The 19,876-nt window shown below is 47.7% G+C and overlaps 1 long non-coding RNA gene and 1 pseudogene across 19 annotated transcripts; one reads left to right on the top strand and one right to left on the bottom strand.

Annotated features, from left to right (window-relative positions):
- The first annotated feature begins 2,211 nt into the window (after positions 1-2,211).
- LOC149915437 (uncharacterized) lies at positions 2,212-18,995 on the top strand. 19 transcript variants are annotated; one of them, XR_016458855.1, is made up of 6 exons: positions 2,212-3,878; positions 4,787-4,900; positions 5,946-6,023; positions 9,903-9,946; positions 11,021-11,193; positions 18,638-18,861. It is a non-coding gene; the product is annotated as an uncharacterized LOC149915437 (long non-coding RNA). The 19 variants fall into 19 exon arrangements; XR_016458853.1 differs by lacking the exon at positions 18,638-18,861 and adding an exon at positions 11,839-12,752; XR_016458852.1 differs by lacking the exon at positions 18,638-18,861 and having other exon boundaries at positions 11,021-12,752.
- LOC149915438 (olfactory receptor 4M1-like) lies at positions 12,762-14,743 on the bottom strand (annotated as a pseudogene).
- Positions 18,996-19,876: the final 881 nt, after the last annotated feature.

Raw genomic sequence — 19,876 nt, 5'->3', positions numbered from 1 at the left:
GTTGGGACTCCGCCAGCTAGTGGTAAACTTATGGGATGGATAGTTTGGTGCCAAGACAGAGGTGGCCATCTGGGGAGAGGTGGACAGGACCCTGCCTGGCCACCAGAGCACACAGCTAATTTGAGCTGAAGGGGAAATACTTTGTCCAGTAAAGATCCCAGTAAATCCTGGGAAAGCATCCTTCAGGAATAATATTGGAATATTTTTTGGAATTTGGAATACTTCTTTCTTTCCAGACTTTTTCTGATAATTTGAAAATTTTACACCAATCTATATAAGTCGATAATTATTAAACTTGCTTTTAGCTTTTACATTATACAGTTTTTAATTTTTTACTTGTAAATTTACTTTCCCTCTTAAAAGCTCAAAACATATCCTGACTGTGTTTTATCAAAAAACAAATAAGTGAATAAAATATATAAACAGGTAATTTCTCTAAAATTAGAAATCTGTTACTCAATTTTCAGGCACATAAGAAGCTGGCTTATCTACAATGTATCTTTCAATTTTAATGGATGTTTGTGAGTCAAAGAATCAGTGGGATCATATCTAAAGTATGCTTCTGCATAATCTTCACACATTAGCATTAAAAAAAATCCTTATACATACCTAGGTGCAATTTTCCTTGATTTTTTTTTTTTTTTTTTAAGAGAACAACAGTAGTTCACAGCTTGAAGCAAGCACAATATTAAAAATCATAAAATAAAATTACAATTGTTTTTCTTAACATTGTTTCTAATAAGTTGCATAACTCATCAGAAGATATAAAAATCTTCACGTGGAAGATACATTTATTCAGCATATTCTATCATTGCTGTTTCAAAGTGTATTAGTTACTGTAAGCTTTCAGGTATTATTTATTTTTTTCCCTCAAGATTTAGCTTTTTGACCTCAAACATTAGTGAAAGATGCAGTCAGGATTAGCAGGTTCTAAACTGTATTGACTCTCAGGGAAAAAAAAAGCACTGAAGTTTCTGTTCAGATTCTATCTGAAGAGACTGCTGATCAGTTCTTTATTAGAAAAATTTCCATTTTTAGTGAACTTTTGTCATAGGAAATACAGACAAAAATAATAGCTATTTAATAATATATTACAAACTACCAAAATAAAAACATCAGAAGAAAGCAAGAAATTACTTCATCAAAAGTTACTATAGGAAGTAGATTAATTATCTGTTAATATATATTCTGCTGGTCCTATCGTCTGATTTCTTGACTGAACAAGCCTACACATGCACTGTGATGCTGAAAATGCTTATCACTATTTATAGACAAGATTTATAGACAAGGGGAGAACTGGAGGTCGTGGGGGGGCTTCTATGGGACGTAAAGGGGGTCCAGTTGGGGGAAATTGGGGTCAACATAGGGGAACGGACTCCAGAGGGCAGGGAGGAGGGCAGGGGACTGTAGGGGTCAGAAAATGGGGTCAGAAGCAGGGGGAGGAAGGGAAGACAGGGGACCCTGGGGGTGCAAACAGAGGGGACTGGGGAATGGTAGGAGATTCTATGATGTGAATGGGGGAATTGGAGCAGGGGAACTTCAGGGGACAGGGAATTCTGGGGGTCAGATAGAACGGACGGGGGAGGGGGATGAATCTAGGGGAGAAAATGCGAAGACTTGGGGGGGTCGGGGGAGAGAATGGGGACACAACGGATCAGTGAGAGACAGACACGGAAGCCTGGGGGTCAGAATGGGGAACAGGGGCAGACAGTGACGGAGGAACTGAGGGGACGGGTGGAAGAGGACTCCAGCGATGAGAATGGGGGAAGTGGAGGCGGGGAACGGGGGGGGAGAGCGTAAGCCCAGCGGTCAGACTGAGGGACTCGGGAGGTTGTGGGCGACCCGCGGCGGGGGGGGTGGGGGTGGGGGGAAGGCAGTGAAACACCGTGGGTGGGGGGGAAGGGCGGGGGGCACAGGGCACCTCCCGCCGCCGAGCAGAGGCCGTGAGCAGCAGAGGACCCACGCGGCCAAGACAGGACGGCCCCAGCCCCGATGCCCCCGCCGCCCCCGAACACCCACTCGTAGAAGCTGAGGCGGCGCTCGGAGTCCCGGGGCTGCGCCGCGGCGCTGGAGCAGCGCGGGGCCCCGCTCCGCTTCCGCATGGCCGCGTCCTCGGGTCGCCGCGTGATGACGTCACTCCGCGGGGAGCGGGGACGGCGCGTCGCTCGAGCAACGGCCGCGCCGGGGCGCTGTCGCTATGGAGACGCCGCCGCGCATGCGCTGTCGCCTCGGGGACGGCTTCCCGCGCCGCAAGGAGGGAGGGCGCGCTGTCGCCGTGGCAGCGCGGCCCGCACGCACGGCCTGAAGCCCGAGTGGGGCTCGAGGGGCAGCGGGGGGCGAAGAAGGGTGGGGGGGGAACGGAGAGCCCTCAGGGATCTCCTGGGGAGGTGGGGGAGCGACTGGGGGAGGGCAGAGCTCTGGGGATGGCGGCTGTGAGTGGGGCTGTGGGGTGGGACATCCGCAGGGAGATGCAGCCAAACAGGGGGATGTGGGCAGAGCATGGAGGTGTGGGAAAAGGAAGACGGGCATCTGGACAACAGCGTGAGAGCCAGGCTGATAGGGAGGGAGGGGGGAGGGACGAATGGGAAGAAAGGGAGGGAGGGAGAGAGGGAGGGAGGGATGGAGAGTGGGGAGGGAAATGGAAAAAGGGGAAAAAAAGGGGACAAGGGAAAAGAAGGAAAGGAAAGGAAGAAGGAGAGAGGGGAAGAGGGGCAGAAGGGAAGAAGAAAAGGGAAAAAGTCCAGAGCTTGGCCTGGGTGGTATTGCAATGTAGAAGGGCTTCAGGTATCTTGTTAAATGCACAAGAAGGAGTTCATGCAGCAATAAATGATATTGTTGTGTTCATGTAGGTCAGAGTGGTAGAATTGAAGCAGATGGAGATAAGATATGGCACCAAAGTGAAATACTGCACAACATAAGACGATGTGAGCTGAAACCAGCGTGACTTCCTGGCTTCCCAAATTGCACTGGTTAAAGAAGTTGTTTGTGGGGATGGTGTGTGTAATCGCTGTATGTATGCATCCTTCCTTGTAGTGTGATTGGACTGTGGAGATGTATCTCTAAGTATGAAAGGTCAAAGGTGGTGAGGATTAGGATGTGAACATCGTAATCCTCAAAGGAAAAGGGGGGATTGATGTGGGTTGCTCTGTTCAGCAGTAGGGATTAGCACATCAGTTTAAGAACCAGCGCATGAGTTTAGCAAAAGGAATCCATGAGTGATCGTTCTGAAACTTTCAGCTTTAGTGGGAGAACAGCCTCGTTCCTCCTCAATAACTTTGCATGGGGACACAAATGAATACTTCTACCTTCTGCCTCCATGACTGTGCCTCACGAGAAGCACCAGAGTCCCAGTAGAATACTTTTATCTTTTGCCTCAACACGCGCGAGGACATTTTCCTCGGGTCCCACATACACTGCTAGGAAAAAGTGGCTCACTATGGCCTTATCAGCCGCTCCGCTCGGCAGCCAGTAACGTCTGAGTGCGAAAACACAATGCGCTGATGGAACTGCATGTTAAGCTCTGCAAATTGCCACAGCGCTGCGTTCCTGCCAGGGCTGCTGTCTGTGTGCAGGGATAGGATTAGGAAAGCCAAGGCACAGGTGGAGCTGAAATTTGGTGTGGGATGTGAAAAATAACAAGAAGGGGTTCTACAGGTACGCAGGCAGAAGACAGGCCAAGGAGAGCGTTCCCCCTCTGATAAATGAGGACAGAGAACTGGCTTCCTCAGACATGGAAAAAGCTGAGCTGAGGTGCTCAATAAGTGTCTTGCCTCGGTCTTCATTGGTGGTCAGGCTCCTCCCCATGCCTGCCAGGACCTGAAGAGAGGAAAGTGGGACTAAAGAAGGCTTCTCTGAGAGCTGCCGCTGCACGTGCAGAGGTGAGTCCTTGGTGAACACAGACATGGCTCTTGTTCTTCTCAGCGCCTCCGTCTGTCAGAAGTGAAAGAGATTGCAGAGTCCCAAGGGAAATGGTGTCCTGTTACTACACTAACTTTCTTTCTTTCCAGTCCTCACACCTTCTTCTACTGTCCTCTTCTGCAGTTCCTTCTTCACTGTCCTCTCTCCTCTTTCTTCATGTGCTCTCCTTTTACTGTTCTCTTCATAGCACGATCTGCTCTTCTTTACTGCTCTTTTCGTTTCCTGCTCTTCTGTACTCACTCCTCTTCTGCTCTTCTCATTTGCCACTTTCCTCTCTTACCGTCTCTTGTACTTCTGCCAGACTTCCTTTCTCGCTTTTCCTCTTCAGCTTCTCTCCACTTCTGCTTTTGTCTTCTCTGTATACGCTCTGTATACGCTAATACCTCTTTTGCTTTTCTCCTTGTCTGCTTGTTTTTCTTACCTACATCCTTTTTCTTCTTCTCTGCTCTTCTTTCTTTCTTGTCTGTTCTCCTTCTGCTCTTATCCTTCTCAGCGTCTCTTCCCTTTATTCTCTCCGCTACTGCTCATCTCTTTTGCTGTCTTGCCTGTATCCTATTGTGCTTTTCATCTTCTGCGCTTCTTCCTTACCGGTATCCTTAATTTTATCCTCTCTTCTGTTCTTTTTCTCTTCTTCTCCGTGTCCAATGTCTGCATCACAACTCTGTCAGAATTAGTTTTGGGGTGGAAAAAGGTACCAAGGTACATAGGTTTGTACAGTAGAACCTCCTACACTTTGCCTGAAAGGTGATCCAAAGGAGCCCTCAGGAACCAAGACCACAAAGGAGCTGCTTTTGAATGGAGAATTTTCCAGAGTTCCTTCCAGTCGTTGCTCAGAGGAACTGAGGTTTTTATCCTTGTATCTCTGCAGAAAAGCAGGGTGGAGGGAACACATATGGTGAGGTGCTCAGGTGAAATTGCCCTCCTTGCACAAACAGCCTGTTTGTGTCCATGTGATGCACGGTGAAGAGAAGCCTGCTGTTCTGTGAGTAAGCCTGCCAAAAGGGAGTTCTGGCCTTTTTGGCAAGTCTCTGAGGTGAGGTCTTTAGACAGGCTGGTTGTTTTGCAGGGGAAATGCCATTTCAGCTGTTTGTTGCCACGCTTGGTTGGTGCTTGTATGAAAAACATTCATCATCTAGACAAGCAGTGCTCTAGCACCAGGGAAGGGAAAAACCTCATGTACATCCAGTCTTCTCCATGAGCCTTATGTTGCCTTTCCACAGAGTCTCTAAATGCCTGTGGAAATCACGGGGGGGTGGGGGGGGCAAGGGGATGGGGAAGAGATGAGGGGCAATTTGTGCGCATCCTGTGCCCACGGAGCAGGTATTACCTACAAAGAGCTAGGAACCCTTCACGGCATCCTGGACTTGTTTACTTTCCTTGTTTGAGCGTGATGGTTTTGTAGGTACTTTGTGCATTTTAAGTAACTGTCAACTCTGCTGAGACAACAGGCGTCCTAGAGAGAGCCTCGCCGTACCCTTTTTGTTCGGGCAGTTTTATTCCCTCCTGAGATTAAAAGGGACTGTGGTCTTGCTTAGCAAAGGGAAGCGTGTGCATGCTTCCAAAGCAAAGGCAGGTAGGTGCGTGCTTGCTTAGCAAAGGCAGGTAGAGGCATGTGATGCGAAGGCAGATGGTTGCTTGTGAAGCCATGTCAGGTGGTGTGTGCGCTTCAGTGCTGGTGGGTCAGAGTTGAAGATGCACGAGCTGTGTGACAGCTCTGAGAGTGGGATGGCCAAGGAAGAAGCCTATGGTCCTAGCCCCCTGGGGAGAGAGTGAGATCACTAAAGGGAGGGAGGATTCTTAGACTCTGAGGGGTCTAGAAAGGGAGCTGAAAGGTTTGGGGCTCCCTTGCTGTGCTCTGCGCAGGCTGTGGCAGTGCTGGGGTTTATTTTGGAGTCAGTCTGAAAACAAAATGAGACAAGGGGGTTTTCTGTGCAGTTTGAAGCCCTGCAACTCTGCTGCCAGGGCTGCAGCCCAGGGTAGGCACCCTGTCCCCACAACTGCTGACCACGTTCTTTCCTTCTCTGCAGTGACCACGTCCAGCCCTACGAAGACACTTTACATCATGTCGGACACCAAAGTGTCTGCGCTGACCACGTCTGTGATGGGTGAGGCTACCTCAGTCCCTCTCAAACTGCCAGGCATCCAACCTTCCTCCTCCGCCAGCTCTCCTCCTAGCCCTGTCACCTTTGCCACCTCCCCATGTTGTGTCGTGTCATGGAGATCTGTGGTGCTGGGGCAGGCCTGAACTCCCCTCCCTGACAGCAGACGCGTTTCTGAAATCTCTGCTCATTTCCTCATCCTGCTGGCTCATTCTGTATTTACAGGTTTGTGTCCTTTACTTTTCTTGGGTAATTTAGGACTGGTTTAAAGCAGCTGTATTTGCTATTGCCTTTGTCTGCAGTTACCCTTGTGGGTGATGGTGATGGGATATACCCTTTTGGGTTAGGTTTTTATGGAAGGGGAAATGGTGGAATCACCATCCCCAGAGGTGTTCAAGGGGTGTTTAGGTGTTGTACCGAGGGATGTGATTTAGTGGGAAATGTTGGACTAGATGATCTTAGATGTTGTTTCCAACCGTGGTGATCCTATGATCCTAAGGTTTACACTTGTGGATTGTGATGAAGTGTTAGTGTTTAGTGCTAGAGCTAAGTGCTGAGGGTAACCCTTTGGGGTTAGGGTTTCATGTTACTGTTTTCTGTTAGGTCTAAAGGTTAAGGCTTAACACTTGATGTTAGTGATGGTGGGGGTGTGCCCACCTGGTTGGGGGTTTATGGCTTGTCCTTTTTGCTAGGGACAACAGCAGCACTTTTGAGATGGGAATGAGGGTTAAGCATTAGCATTTTGGATTAGGGCTGAGGAGTATCTTTTGGGGTGAGTGTTAAGGATTAGCCTTTTAGGTTAAGGTAAAGGGTTAAGGGTTGTCCTGTGGAGTTAGTGCTAAGGGATGCTGTAGTGTAAATGCTGAGACATGGCTTGAAACCTGATTTTTCACCTGGTAGAAAGGCAGGGCCAACCCAGAGCATGCAATGTTCCAGAATGACAGAAGGGGTGGAGCCAGGATCCACCCCTTCCCAGCCCTCATTGAAGGGTTGGCAGTGTAGGCAAAGGAGATCCCTGCCTACCTGAATCCTTCTGAAGATAAGCAGCTTCTTGCCTTGATTTCTGTGCCCACGGCTGTTGCCTTTGAGCAAATTCTCCCTTGCTGCAGCCTTGGACCTTGCTCCTCTGCTGTCATGGCATGAGGCCTGGCCTCATGGGGCGCAACCCTGCTGACTGATAGATGTGTTGGTTTGGTTGGGGGTGGATGCCGTAGCTAATGGCAAAACCACTTCCTTAGTGCAACTAAGGAGGTAAGTGAGAAAACAAGAGAGTCTTGAGAGGAAAGAGTGACTGATGGCAGCGCTGTACTGGAAGCAATAGAGAGGCTGACAGTGGCTGTCGGTGGCAGTAGAGCAATCCGAGTCTGTGTCTAAATGGTTCTTAGAGCTGTGTCTGTTCCTTGGAGAGGCCGAACAGTGTGGAGGTACTTGTACTCACAGTTGTTTGACTTAGGAATGAAGTGTTTCTCAGCTCATGCACCTGACAGCGTTGTGTTTGCTTGTGCAGCTTTGCTTTGTGCATTGTAGAGCTGTCAGACAGATGTGGATTCATTTGCCACTCACTCAGCAGGAATGAGACTAGTAATACTTTCTGTAAATGCATTTCAGTTTTAAAAATGAGTTTGTTTTGGCTGTAGAAATGGTGTATTGGAGGGATTTTGGTGGATGTGGGCTAACAGGACAAGGATTCTATTGGCAACTGCTTTCTGTGACATGGAAAGGCTGTACTTTATTTTAGGGATGGAGCATGGGATTCTATTGACTCTTATTGAGAAAGGGGGAAATGGAAAGCCTCTGTGGGTAAGAATGTTTTGTGAGCTGTAGTTTGGGTACTTTCATCTAAATAGGACTGTGTGAAAGGGTGTGTGTGATGGAGGAGAGAGAAAAGTGCCTCGTGTTGACTGTAAGGAAGGCATAATGTTAGAGCAGTGGAAAGGCAAATTTAAGAAACTGTGCTTGAAAACTTGAAGTTAGTGGCTGGCTGTGCTAAAATCTTCTTCCAAAGAGTTGCTCTTCAAGTATTTCCTGCTTTCTCTCTGCGAGAAACTGACGCCAGTGGCCTTCCACTGCAGCATGGCCGTGCGGAAAGGCTGGGGAAGAAGACAGAGCTGGAGAAAGCACCAAAGAGAGGTACAGATACACAACAGGCATCTGGACTTGATGCACTGTCTTTCTGCCCAGGCTTTCTGTTTGTTCATTGCTGGGACAGTTCTCTGCAGTTTGCATCCCAGCTTTCTCCCAAGTCCTGGCTGCACAAAAATGCAAGCATTCAGAGGAAAAGGAAAAAGCAGAGGAGTGGGCTTCTGAGAAAAGAGTTGAGGGGGAGCGTGAGGAGCTTGAGGCAGAGTTTCAGAAAAGTGGTGATTTCACTTAGGATTGCTCTGAGATTTCCTTGCCCTGGGTTATGATTGAGTGTAGCTATTGGTTTCTTGGTTCCTGTGTATGCATTGTTGGTAGACAGATTAGTGTGTGGAAAACACAGCTGAGAATCCGGGACATGGTAATGTACCAAATGGACTGAACTACTGGAAGGATTGTGGGAATGAGAAGAGAACCTGGATTTCTCTTGCACAACAAGCCTGTATCAGTTGTGTCTCCTTTCACTGAGCTGAACGCATGGTGTGTGTGAAGCCTTCTGATGGGAAACCCACGGTCCCACAAAGTGGGCGTGGAAACGAAATGGAGCTGAGGTGCATCTGTGTGCTGAGTCATACTGCTGAGGACAGAGAGGAGCCCCAGCTGAAAAAGCAGCTTTGGTAAGAATAGTGGTGAAAGTAGGAGTGGGTATGGAAGGTTTAGACTGCTCTTGGAGGAAAGGTGAAAGTTTCAAATGTTCTGCAGATTCAGTATGCCTTGGTGTGCCACATCTGCCTGCCCTGTCAGCACTATGTCAGGCTTTTTTTCCTTTCCTTTTTAAGGTAGGAAAAACAGTTTCTGGCTAGGAGAAGAAGAAATGCAAGTCTTCCCTGCATTGCTCCTTGGGCAGTGGGTGCTGATGAGCAGTCCTTGTATGAGAATAATGTATTGTCATTTGATCTGTCTTTCCATTCCTTCAGCAACTGGGGTGTTGACGCAGCTGCACGTATCTCCTGTTTTGTCCTTCTGCTTTGTGTAAAAGAATAGTATAGTATGCAATCTCTGTGTGAAATTTTCTTAAAGTATTTTACTTTATTTGCCCCTAGGAAGCAATGGCTTGGAAATGATGGCAGTGTCACCCAGCAGCCCACACAGTGACCTGATGTCTCATTGCTTGCGTCTGTTAAAAACCACCACGATGAGAAAAGAACGTTTGCATGGATTCTGTGCTGACTGTGTCAGTACAGCCCTTAGGAGTGGTGTGGACATGGCATGGCAGGGAGAAGGGAATTCCCTTCTGATGGGAAAGTGCCCGAGGAGTGTTGACATCCCGTGTGTTGGTGCCCCATGCCCACCCCATGCCCCACGCACTTCTGAATGAGCAGCACAGCTTTTGTGTCATTCAGCCACCTGTGGCAGAGCAGATCAGGCTTTCTGCAGGTGTCAGCAATCATCCCATCGCTTTCTGCCTTATAAGGAGTTGAAAACCTTTTCATTTTGGAATCCTACTTCCAAGCTTAACCACCTCCAGTGAAGCAGATGTCATTTTTCTTGTATCCTTCAATTCTGAGTCCATATTCTCCCAAAAGCAAAAGAGTTTGGAGGTAACCACCAATAGTTAAGTGAGTGATTTCAGTATGTATTTCTGATCGTGACAATTACTTCAGTTTAGAGGTCACAGTTAATGTACTGTGCCTGTTTTAATTCTGACCAAGGTTGTAGTTGTAGCTGACTTCCCAAGGCTGCAATACGTGGTGGTGACACAGCCGTGGGCTTCTGCATTTGCATTAATCCCACATTTCCTTGCAGGTCAGCTTGTGCTGGAAGTGGACGGTATCAGAGAGTGAGTGAAGGTCAGTGCAGGAGCAGCTGTTGATGGGAGTCCAGGCTAATGAACTCTGGAGCATCTCCCAGTACGGTACCGTAGGAGGCAGGAATGATGTTAAGGAGCTCCTCAGCAGGAAGGTGGCTCATCCAAATGCTTGCTGACAGTTTGAAAGCCCAGACCCTTCCAGCCTCCACCTCAGAGGCAACATCTCCTTTGTCCGATCATGCAGCACCTGAGCAAGAGGGTGACCTGAGCTGGCTACACAAGAGTCATCTTAACTTCTTTGTTATTTTACTTCAGATAACACCATTGGGTGACCCTGCTGTTGGTTTCTTAAAATTTGGATTACGTCTGATGGAGGCCCAGAAGTGATGTGGGCACTCACAGAGGTCACAACTGTTGCTGGGGTGGGAGCGTTTGTCCCACAGCTGGTGAGCAGAGCTGGTGCTGCACGCAGAGACTGGGCTCTGGGCCTTCCTTGAGAGAGATCGCCCTGTGAGAACCCGTCAGAAGCACTGCTGCAGCATGTGCATGAGCTGGGCACAGCTCAGGCTGAGCAGGCCGAGTGGGTGAACTGGGTTTGGTGCTGGGTGGTTGCTGGGAGGTGTCTCAGAAGAAAAGCTGGGCTGGGGTGGGCCCGCTGTGTCAGCCCTTGTCCCAGCTGGTGGTGAGAGCAGGGTGGAGGCTGATGGGTGCTGCCCACTGTCACTGCTGCTCTTACCATGTGGCACAGCAGTGCTCTGGTGTGTGAGCTGGGAGGGAGGAGGACAGCCACTGTGCCTGGCTAGGGCAGAGCTGAGGTCTGTTGAACACGTGGATCGTACCAGTGCAGCTATTGCAGCTGCAGTAGGGGTGGAAGACAAAGGGAGTTTTCTTCATGACAGCAACACCAGCCACTTGCTTCAAGGTGTATAAATGTTGAGGAGATGGAGAACACTTGCTGTCAGAAATCATGGCAGCTGTACAGAATCTAGTTGTATTTTGGGGATGGTTCTTGTAACCAGTTGATTTTAAGACACTGTCCTACTCAAGAGTACTTTAGAGTGCATGATAGAAGAAAGCTGGAAAAATGCTTCTCCTTACTATTTTTCACTTGCAGATTCTTTCTTTAGGGATTCTTTCCAAAAGGAGATTTTGGGGATTGAGGCAGTTGAAGAAAGAGTGAAGCCAGGGGGCTGTCCCTGTGGAGAGGACCCCAGGAACTGAGCTTCCCCACCACTGTCTCAATGAGAAGACAGACGCAGTTCCCATTCCTGCTCTGCATATGGAAAAGTATGGCTGGATTTATTTGTTTGGGTTTTCTTCCTTTCTCTCATTTTGAAGGGGAAAAGCTGGAGCAGGGGGAGCACTACTGGTCCTTTGTTACCTCCATAACCGGTTGGATTCTGCATGTGCTGCAACAGGACAGCATTGCCAGGCTCCTTAACCTGCTGGGGCAGGGTGGGAGCAAAGAGCGTGAACTGCCCTCCTGCCAGCTGCACCTAGTTATGGTTTGCCAGGTCCCTGCTGCCCTGAATTTCACCTGAAAGGTTTGTTCTAGCTGCTTGCAGTAGTAAAATTTAGGGAAGAAATGGAAGTCAAGAGCTAAGGCTCTGCACAATAACTTTGCGTGGATTGAACTGTGGCACCTGAAGACTGTTTCCTGAATAATGCTGGCATTTTGCAGGTGTGTTGGTTTAACCCACTGAACTGATGTCTGTGAGCGCCAGTCTTCTCCACCTGAACAGTAAGAAAGCTGGGATATGCCCAGAAATTGCAGCAGTTGCTGTGAATACTCTCCCAAATGTTTGTTTCCTTTAGTGGTAGCTAATGACTCAGCACTGTGATATCCTGTCTCTGGCACGATCTGGAACGCTGCATCTCTTTGCAGATGTTGGGTGCCCATTTCCATGGACCCTCCTTTCTTTCTCTCCTCAGAAGCAGCACAGTGCGGTTCCCTGCGTTAGGGAGCAGCAGCCAGCAGGCTGCCAGAATGCCAGCTGGGCCTTGCAGCGCGCAAAGGGACGTGTTGGGGATGGACCATCCTTAGCACCACGCAAAAGTGAGTCTCTTCAGTCCTCTGTCATGAAGTATGGAAGAATGCATTTTAAGTATTACTTCTGAGCGGGTGCAGGACTGTAGGGATGTCAGGTAACCATGGTGGAAGCACTGGGGAGGCCGACAGCAGCAGCTGATGGCAGCAGTGTGACAGGAGGCCGTGTATAAGTGGTGGTGCTCAGAGCTGAGTGCATTCCTGAGAAAGGCACTCTTGACTTTATGGCGTTTTCTTTCACCTAGTGATATGTAGAAAGTTAGTGAAGAAAGGAACAACAAGAACAAAAATACCCTACTGCAAGGGCAACTGCATTTGGATATTTACAGCATGCTAGAGCGTTATGTGAGAACCAAGAACTCCGTGACCTGTAGGATGCAATGTCTTCTGAGAGATTATTGGAGGACTTTGTGGACGGAGACGTGTTTAGCTCACTCTGCATCATCTACACTGCCTAAGGAAGTTACACTGCAGTAAGAAAACCATGCTCTCTGAAAGCACAGTTTCCCATTGAGAAGAATTATTTGGCTGACCACCTTGGGGTCAAACTATAAAGCGGATTACAGGGCAAGTACAAGGGGCGAGACAAAAACGCCTAAGGCATGGTTTATTACTTCTCAAAGTAGAAATTAAGAAAGGATTAGCTGAACTTCTCCCTAGAAATGCCCGTTAGTTTTGCTGGAATCCTTAGTGACTAATTCAGACAGACATCTGTGCTGCAAATGTCTGTAACTGTATGGATGAAGTTTATGATCTGCACGTCCTGTAAAGCTATAGCTACATTGTCTTTGATTTTTACTTAACAGATTGCAATGTCTTGCCTATGCTATATGAATTGCAAAGCTTGCCTGCAAGCTGGATCATCCAGCAGCTTTCACACTCTCCCTTTGTGGAGATGTAATCAACTCATTCAATGGTGGGATCATGAATGAGTCCAACGAGAAGGCAGCATCAACAGTGAAAGTTTGACTATAAACTGAAATAATGAATTACCATGGTTGAAGCTGAACCAGTAGTCCAGTAATAGTTCTATGAAGTCTCAACACCTACCAGATACTTTCTAATGAATTTAAAAGATTCTTAATGATAACTTCATAGTGCATGAATTGGTTCCTTTACACAGGTTGGTTCTTCTTTAACTTATTCCATACAGGTTTTAGTATCACTCTAGGGATTTTTTTGATAGAAAAGGACTTCTTGAAGGTTATCACTTGTACATTATGCTTTTACATAACGTACAGTGTGGACTTGTTCCTAAGAAAATTGCATGAACAAAACGAGGAACAAATAAACTTTCATTTATTTCTTTCAAATTTTTTTTTTTAAATATGTATTTGCTGACCAACTTCCACACGGAGCTTTTGATCTCCTTGTTACAGCATGTAGATCATGGGATTAGTCAAGGGAAGACAACCGTATGGAAAAGAAAGGTTTCCCAATGGAAACCTTTTCCATTGGGACAGCCTCAGAGGGTAGGACATATATGTAGACAGCAGGGCCAAGCATGACAAAAACTACGATGATGTGGGAAATGCAGGTGGAGGTTATTTTGTTCTTTGTTTTTGGTGTGTCTGGAGCTTCAGCAAGAGGATTATGTAGGAGATGAGGAGAAGTGCAAAGCACATGACAATGACAACTCCATTGTTGAGGAACATCAGAAGTTCCGCCGTGTAAGGTCAGCACAGGCCAAGTTCGCCAACTGACGCACATCACAGACAAAGTCGTCCAGGACGTTGGGGCCACAGAAGGGGAGCTTGATGGTGAGAGCAAATAGAATGATGCCATGAATGAAGCCACCGCCCCACGAAGCTCCAGCCAGGGCACAGCATACAGTCCTGTTCACAAGCATGGTGTAGTGGAGAGGCTTGCAAATAGCAACGTAACGGTCACAGGCTATGGCCAACAGCAGGAAAGCTGCTGCTGCTCCCAGGAAGTGAAGAAACAAAGGCTGGGTCAATCAGGCCTTGTAGGAGTTGATCTTAGGATTTGAGAAAAAGTCAGCCAGCATTTTGGGTGGGGTCACAGAACAGTAGCAGATATCCAAGAATGCCAGATTAGCCAGGAAAAAATGCATGGGTGATCCCAGCTGGGAATCCCCCTGAATTGTGAGAATGATAAGGATGTTGCTTGGGAGAATTATGATGTAGAACAGGAGGAAGAAGAAGAAGGGAATTGACTGGACTTTGTGGGATTGAGACAATCCTAGCAGAATAAACTCTCTAACTACAGTTTTCATGCTTCATTTTGACTCTTGCAAGCCCTGAAAAACAGACAGCAATAAACACACAATGCCAATATGTTGCAATATTTAGCAACTTAGGCTACGCTTAGGCTACTGAAAATGCACATCCTGTGACCGTTACCTGGTTTTATGGAGGACCACATCCCTGTATGTAAAGGAATATCAGATTTATTGGGCCATACCATACGGCAGGCCACCATTAACCATTCTATTATTGAATGGTTTTCATCATTATATTGATTACCTGCATATAATCTCTGTCTAAGAGCAGGATGGACGGTCATTGTGGCCAATTTGGCTATTTCCAGGCCATTCACCAGAACACTTTCTGCCCCAGAATCCCATAGTCTTAATAACCAAGCCGGCACACTTTCTCTAGGTTTCTGCCTGAATCGTTGGACTAGGTCCATCAGTTCTGTTGCCGTGTACGGTTGGGCTGTTACGTGCAAGTGGGTTTGAGCGGGGGGCCACTGATCAGGCGGCACCCCTGCTGGTCTGTCCTGCACCTTTTTTGTTTTTTGAGATATAACAGGACGGACTTCTAGTGCGTCCGTCAAAATTGGGGATTCAAGATCCGATTTAGATGGTTTATTTTCCTGATCAACACAGTCCGTTGATTCAGGAGCCTGGTCATTGTTTATTGAAATACTACGAACTTGACCTATTGGAAGACGTAGAGTTGGTTTTTTTTCCTGTTAATACGCCAAGTTCCTGCTCTAATTTTCCAATACGATCTTTTAAAAGTTCATTTTCATTCACTGAAGTATTATTCCTTATTTTGGCATTGTTTAAAGCATTTAATAGCGGCCATGCCACTGTAGAAGCAGCTAATTGTCTTTCTCTAGTGACTAATATATCTTTGCCTGGTCCCTGAAAGTAATCCGCTAGGCGATATGGGGAAACGTTTCCCACAACACTTAGGGGACCCCATTTTTCAATGATAGTTGCCAATTCATAATAAGGGGATCCCGCAAATCCTGGGATCTGCCCTGGAATTATCTTATCTAGGGGGGTAGTGTTCTCCCCCTTGAACCATTTACAGAAATTCCAAAGAAAGGACATAGTGTAAGTTTCAGTATATTCGGCTTGCCTGCCTGGCTCGCCAAGTGTATAATCAATGAAAATTATATAAAGGAATATTATATAGTTTAATAATATTAAGATGTTATAGTAATGAAATAAGCAAGAGAGTTAGGCACAGCGAGACAAAGAGAATAAATAGAAGGCTCACCCGTGTCGTGGGCTCGCTCAGGAAAGACCAGTGGAGTGGATCTTCCGAAGAGAGAGAGAGAGATCCTTCCCCACTGGTAGTCAGCTCTTGAATGGGTCTAGGAGAGGTGGAGCCAGGCTCCACCCCTTCCTGCAGCACAGGTGAACTGCTTTCACTTGTGCTCCCAGGGCTGCCTCATTGCTCGCCTCAGGTGACTAATCAGAGGTTCAGGCCGTGACTCAGCAGTTCCCATACACTGAAGTAATCTACCTGGACTTGTGCAAGGCTTTCATATGGTCTCACTCCACATCCTTATCTCTAGTTTGGAGATATGTGGATTTGAAAAGTGGATTAGTAGCTGGCTGTATGATTGCAGCCTGAGGGTTGTGGTCAGCAGCTCTGTGTCCAGGTGGAGGCTAACAATAAGTGGTTATATTAAGGAATCCCTCAGGGTTCCATCTTGGGACTGCTGTTTTTAATATCTTTGCTGGTGATCAAATAAATTCTTCACTGTGGGGGCTGTCAGGCACAGGAAGAGGTCCCCCAGAAAGGTTTTGGATTGCCCCATCCTTTGAGGCATTCAGGGCCAGGGTGGATGTGGCTCTGGGCAACCTGATCTACTGCATGACAACCCTTCCCATGGCAGAGAGGTTGGAACTGTATGATCTTTAATATCGCTCCAACCTAAACCAGTCTATGATTCTCTGAATCTAACTCGGTTCAGTTGGTCAATCTGGGACCCAAATAAATATCTGTATAAACATGCCAAGGCACCCTAACAGCCTAACACAAGTGCACGTGGCTGGCACAGGATGGATCCCCTTCCACCCCAGTGCAAGGAGAAAGGATGAGGAAAAGCAGACAGGTTCTCAACACCTTTTTTACATCTGTCTTTAATAGTCAGGCCCGTTATTCTCAGGGTACTCAGCCCCCTGAACTGGAAGACAGGGTGGGGAGCAGAATAAACCCTCCACAATTCAGAATAAAACAGCACGTGACCTGCTGCTCCACCCGGGCTGTCACACATCCGTGGGATTGGACTGGATCCACCTGAGGGTACTGAGGGAGTTGGTGGACGTGGCATCCTAGCAGCCCTAATCAATCAGGGAGTTCCCAGGTGACCGAATACTTGCTAATGTGGTGCCCATCTACGAGAAGGATCATCCTGATGTCCTCCTATGACTACATACCCACCTGGTGGATGAGATGCTGTGGGTGGAAGCTACCTGGACTGGAGCAAAGCCTCTGACACCGCCTCCTGTAGCATTCTCCTGGAGAAGCTGGCAGTCCATGGCTGGGATGGGTACACTCTTTGCTGAGTAAAAAACTGCTAGGAGGGCCAGGCCCAGAGAGATCCAGATGGAGTCCAGTTCTGAGAGGCGTTCCTCAGGGGTCGGCGCTGCAGCCTGTCCTGTTCAGTGTATTCACTGACGAGTCGGATGAGGGAATTGGGTGCACCCTCAGTAAGTTTGCAGATGACACCAAGCGTCCCACAGACGGACTGAGATAGGCTGAATCACTGGGCTGACTGCAACTGCATGAGCTTTAAGAACGTCAAGAGCTGAGTGCTGCTTTTCGGCTACAGAAACCCCAGGCACCATCACTACAGGCTTGGGGCAGAGCGGCTGTAAGGCTGCACGGACGAAAAGGGTCTGGGGTGCTGGTGACAGCCGGCAGTGCCCTCCAGTGGCCAAGGAGCCCAATGGCAGCCTGAAATGGGGCAGTCAGGAGCGGGGATGCGATCGTCGCTGTGATTTGCCAGTGGCCCCAGGGGATCTAAATTGCTAGCGGTTGTCCTTGTCCCATCAACTGCAGCCCAGCCCAGCCCAGCCGCTCCCTACAAGAAGACATGGCGGCCCTGGAGTGTATCCACAGAGGGGCACCAAAGCTGGGAGGTCTGGAGCGCAAGACTTAACGGGGAGTGGGAGAGGGAGCTGGGATGGTTCCGTGTGGAGAAGAGGAGGCTCAGGGCAGACCTTATCGCTCCGTCCAGCTACCTGGAGGGAGGTTACAGTGAGATGGGACCTCTTCTCCCAGGTAAATAGCAATAGGACTACGGGGAATGGCCTCACATTGCACCATGGGAGGTTCAGATTGGATATTAAGAAAAGTTTCTCCCAGAAGGGGTGGCGAGGCATTGGCACAGGCTGCCCAGGGAAGCGGTGGAGTCTCTGGAGGTGCGTAAGGAAAGGGTAGCTGTGGTACTTCAGGACAGGGTTTGTTGGGCAGTGTTGGTGGCAGGTGGATGGTTAGACTGGATGAGCTTTCCAACCTTAATGATTCCGTGATTCTCCTCTCAGTACCTTACGTTCGCAGAAGTAGCACTAAATATACCGTGGATCTTTCTAAAGTGCAGAAGGTTACAGTGAGCTGTGTCTGTTCCATAATGTTCTTTCATTGGCTCTGGAGCATCGTTCTCCAATTGACGTGGATCCAGGGTGTCCCTTAAGGAGACCTGCATAGGCAGGAAGAGCAGTTGCTTAATCTGACACTGCATGGACAACGTGACTGCCCATCTCCCCAGCCCTGTCTGCTTAATGCCACCTGGCACTTGCCTTGCTTTTCCTTACATCAGACTTCTCTTTTAAAGTCTGCACTGAATGTTTCAGATCCTTTGTAGCAGCTGCCACCTGCTCTCCTCAGAGGACATGGGTGCAGAAGGGTTTCTCTTACCTTTAAACAAAGAACAGTAAGCGTAACAAAGCGTAACACAGGTTACCAAGAAATAGAACGTACTCCTCAGCTGTATGCCTCCACTGAAGTTCTCCTTCCCAAAAGATGACTGTACAAGAAATATGTCACGTACATAGATAGGAAATGATAAATATTAATATGAAAGGCATATTAATTAAACAGTTAGCTGGCTAAGGACACAGTGAGACAAACTGCTAAGGAGGGACAAACATTAGCTCCCTGAAACTCAAAGAACTGCACTCATTAAAAGGGCTATAAATGATCAGAGATTAAGGGGAGAGGAAATTGGGATAACAATAGAAACTGCAAAGGTTGAGACAGGCAGCTGGAAAGGTGGCTTCCAACGTGGTCAGCCTAATCAGGGCAGGTGGAAATACCTGTAAAATGAGGGCAGTTACATGCACAGAATGAGAGAGAGTTGTCAGTGCAAGAACAGCCGAAGATTGGTATTTCTTTCCATACAGTGAATATCCATCCTGAAAGGTCACGTTTTCTCATGATAGAAATTCCACTTATTGTGTGCGTGTTTCACTGACAGGATTGAACCAGGGCAGCTCATGAGGAGGTGCTGAGTGTTTGAAAAACACTGAAGATGACTTCAGGTTTTCAAGCAGAGCTCCACCGTGTGACCACAAGCAGCCGGTGCCATCTCGAGAGGCCCTGGTGTTCCTGAGGTACCTGCCTGGGACTAACAGTTGTCAGAGAGAACCTGCAGGAGACCAGAGCCCTTTGGGACTGCAGATGGAGCCTGGAAGGAGAGCCTCAAGGGATCTGATTGCTAGCAGTTGTCTTTGTCCCTGTACTGCAGCCCAGCCCGGCACTAAATCCTCCCCCCCACAATAAGACAGTGGATCGTTGGGGATGATCCACAGTTGAAGTGGCCACTGGAATCCAAGAAACTCTTCCTGGTTCTTAGTAGATATCCAGATATCCACGAAACGTCCTGGATTATCTGTGGCAAACTCAGACTGAAAGAGTCGAGTGCAGGTCACGCCAAGTAACTGTGGTAGAATCCATTATTTGGGGAGAACATCTCCTTCCAGCTAGGGAAGTTAAATGGAACAGTGTGAAAAGATCCATCCGGCCAATCCTCTGAGTAAGGGAAAATCAAATGTATTGTGCTATAGTGGCAGAAGGCAAACATTATTGGACTGTGCCTCAATTTACTAAAAGCTGGGCCTGTCTATATGGGGGTTATTACCTGCTTCACCCTTTTCCAAGAGGTTCTCAGTATCCCTGGAGGAGGCGCTGTTCCATTGAAGCACTAAGTATCCTCCTCATAATGTCCTTTCTAGTTCTCAGGAAGGGTCTCACATTGAGGCCTGTCTATAGTTGTATACTGAATTTAGGTCCTTTTTCCTATTGTTGTGATTTTATTTGCACACCTACGCCTACTTCCTGCTCCACCCATAGTGTCCAATTGGTGGAGGGAATCCCACACTGAGGGATTTCCATTCCTCCATCTCTTGGTAAGGCTGTACATATCCAACAATCAGTGAGCTTTAGACTAACCGCTAGTGATATCTGAATAGGTGATTTCACGCCAGGCTAAAGCAAGTGCAATCTATAAACACATTCTAAACTTACTGTCTCTTAATCCTTAGCTCCAATGGTCCAGTCTTCTTAATATTCCACTGGGGTTGAGATGTCTTCTTAACTCATGTGTAGCTCCACAAGCTTGCTCTTTCACCTTGATCGCTGTATATGATATGATATGATGATATGATATGATATGATATGATATGATATGATATGATATGATATGATATGATATGTT

This window comes from Phasianus colchicus, chromosome 19, assembly GCF_987193195.1.
Source record: "Phasianus colchicus chromosome 19, bPhaCol1.hap1.1, whole genome shotgun sequence".
NCBI lineage: Eukaryota > Metazoa > Chordata > Aves > Galliformes > Phasianidae > Phasianus > Phasianus colchicus.
Note: the sequence above shows the minus strand (reverse complement) of the source record. Positions and strands in the feature narration are given on the sequence as shown.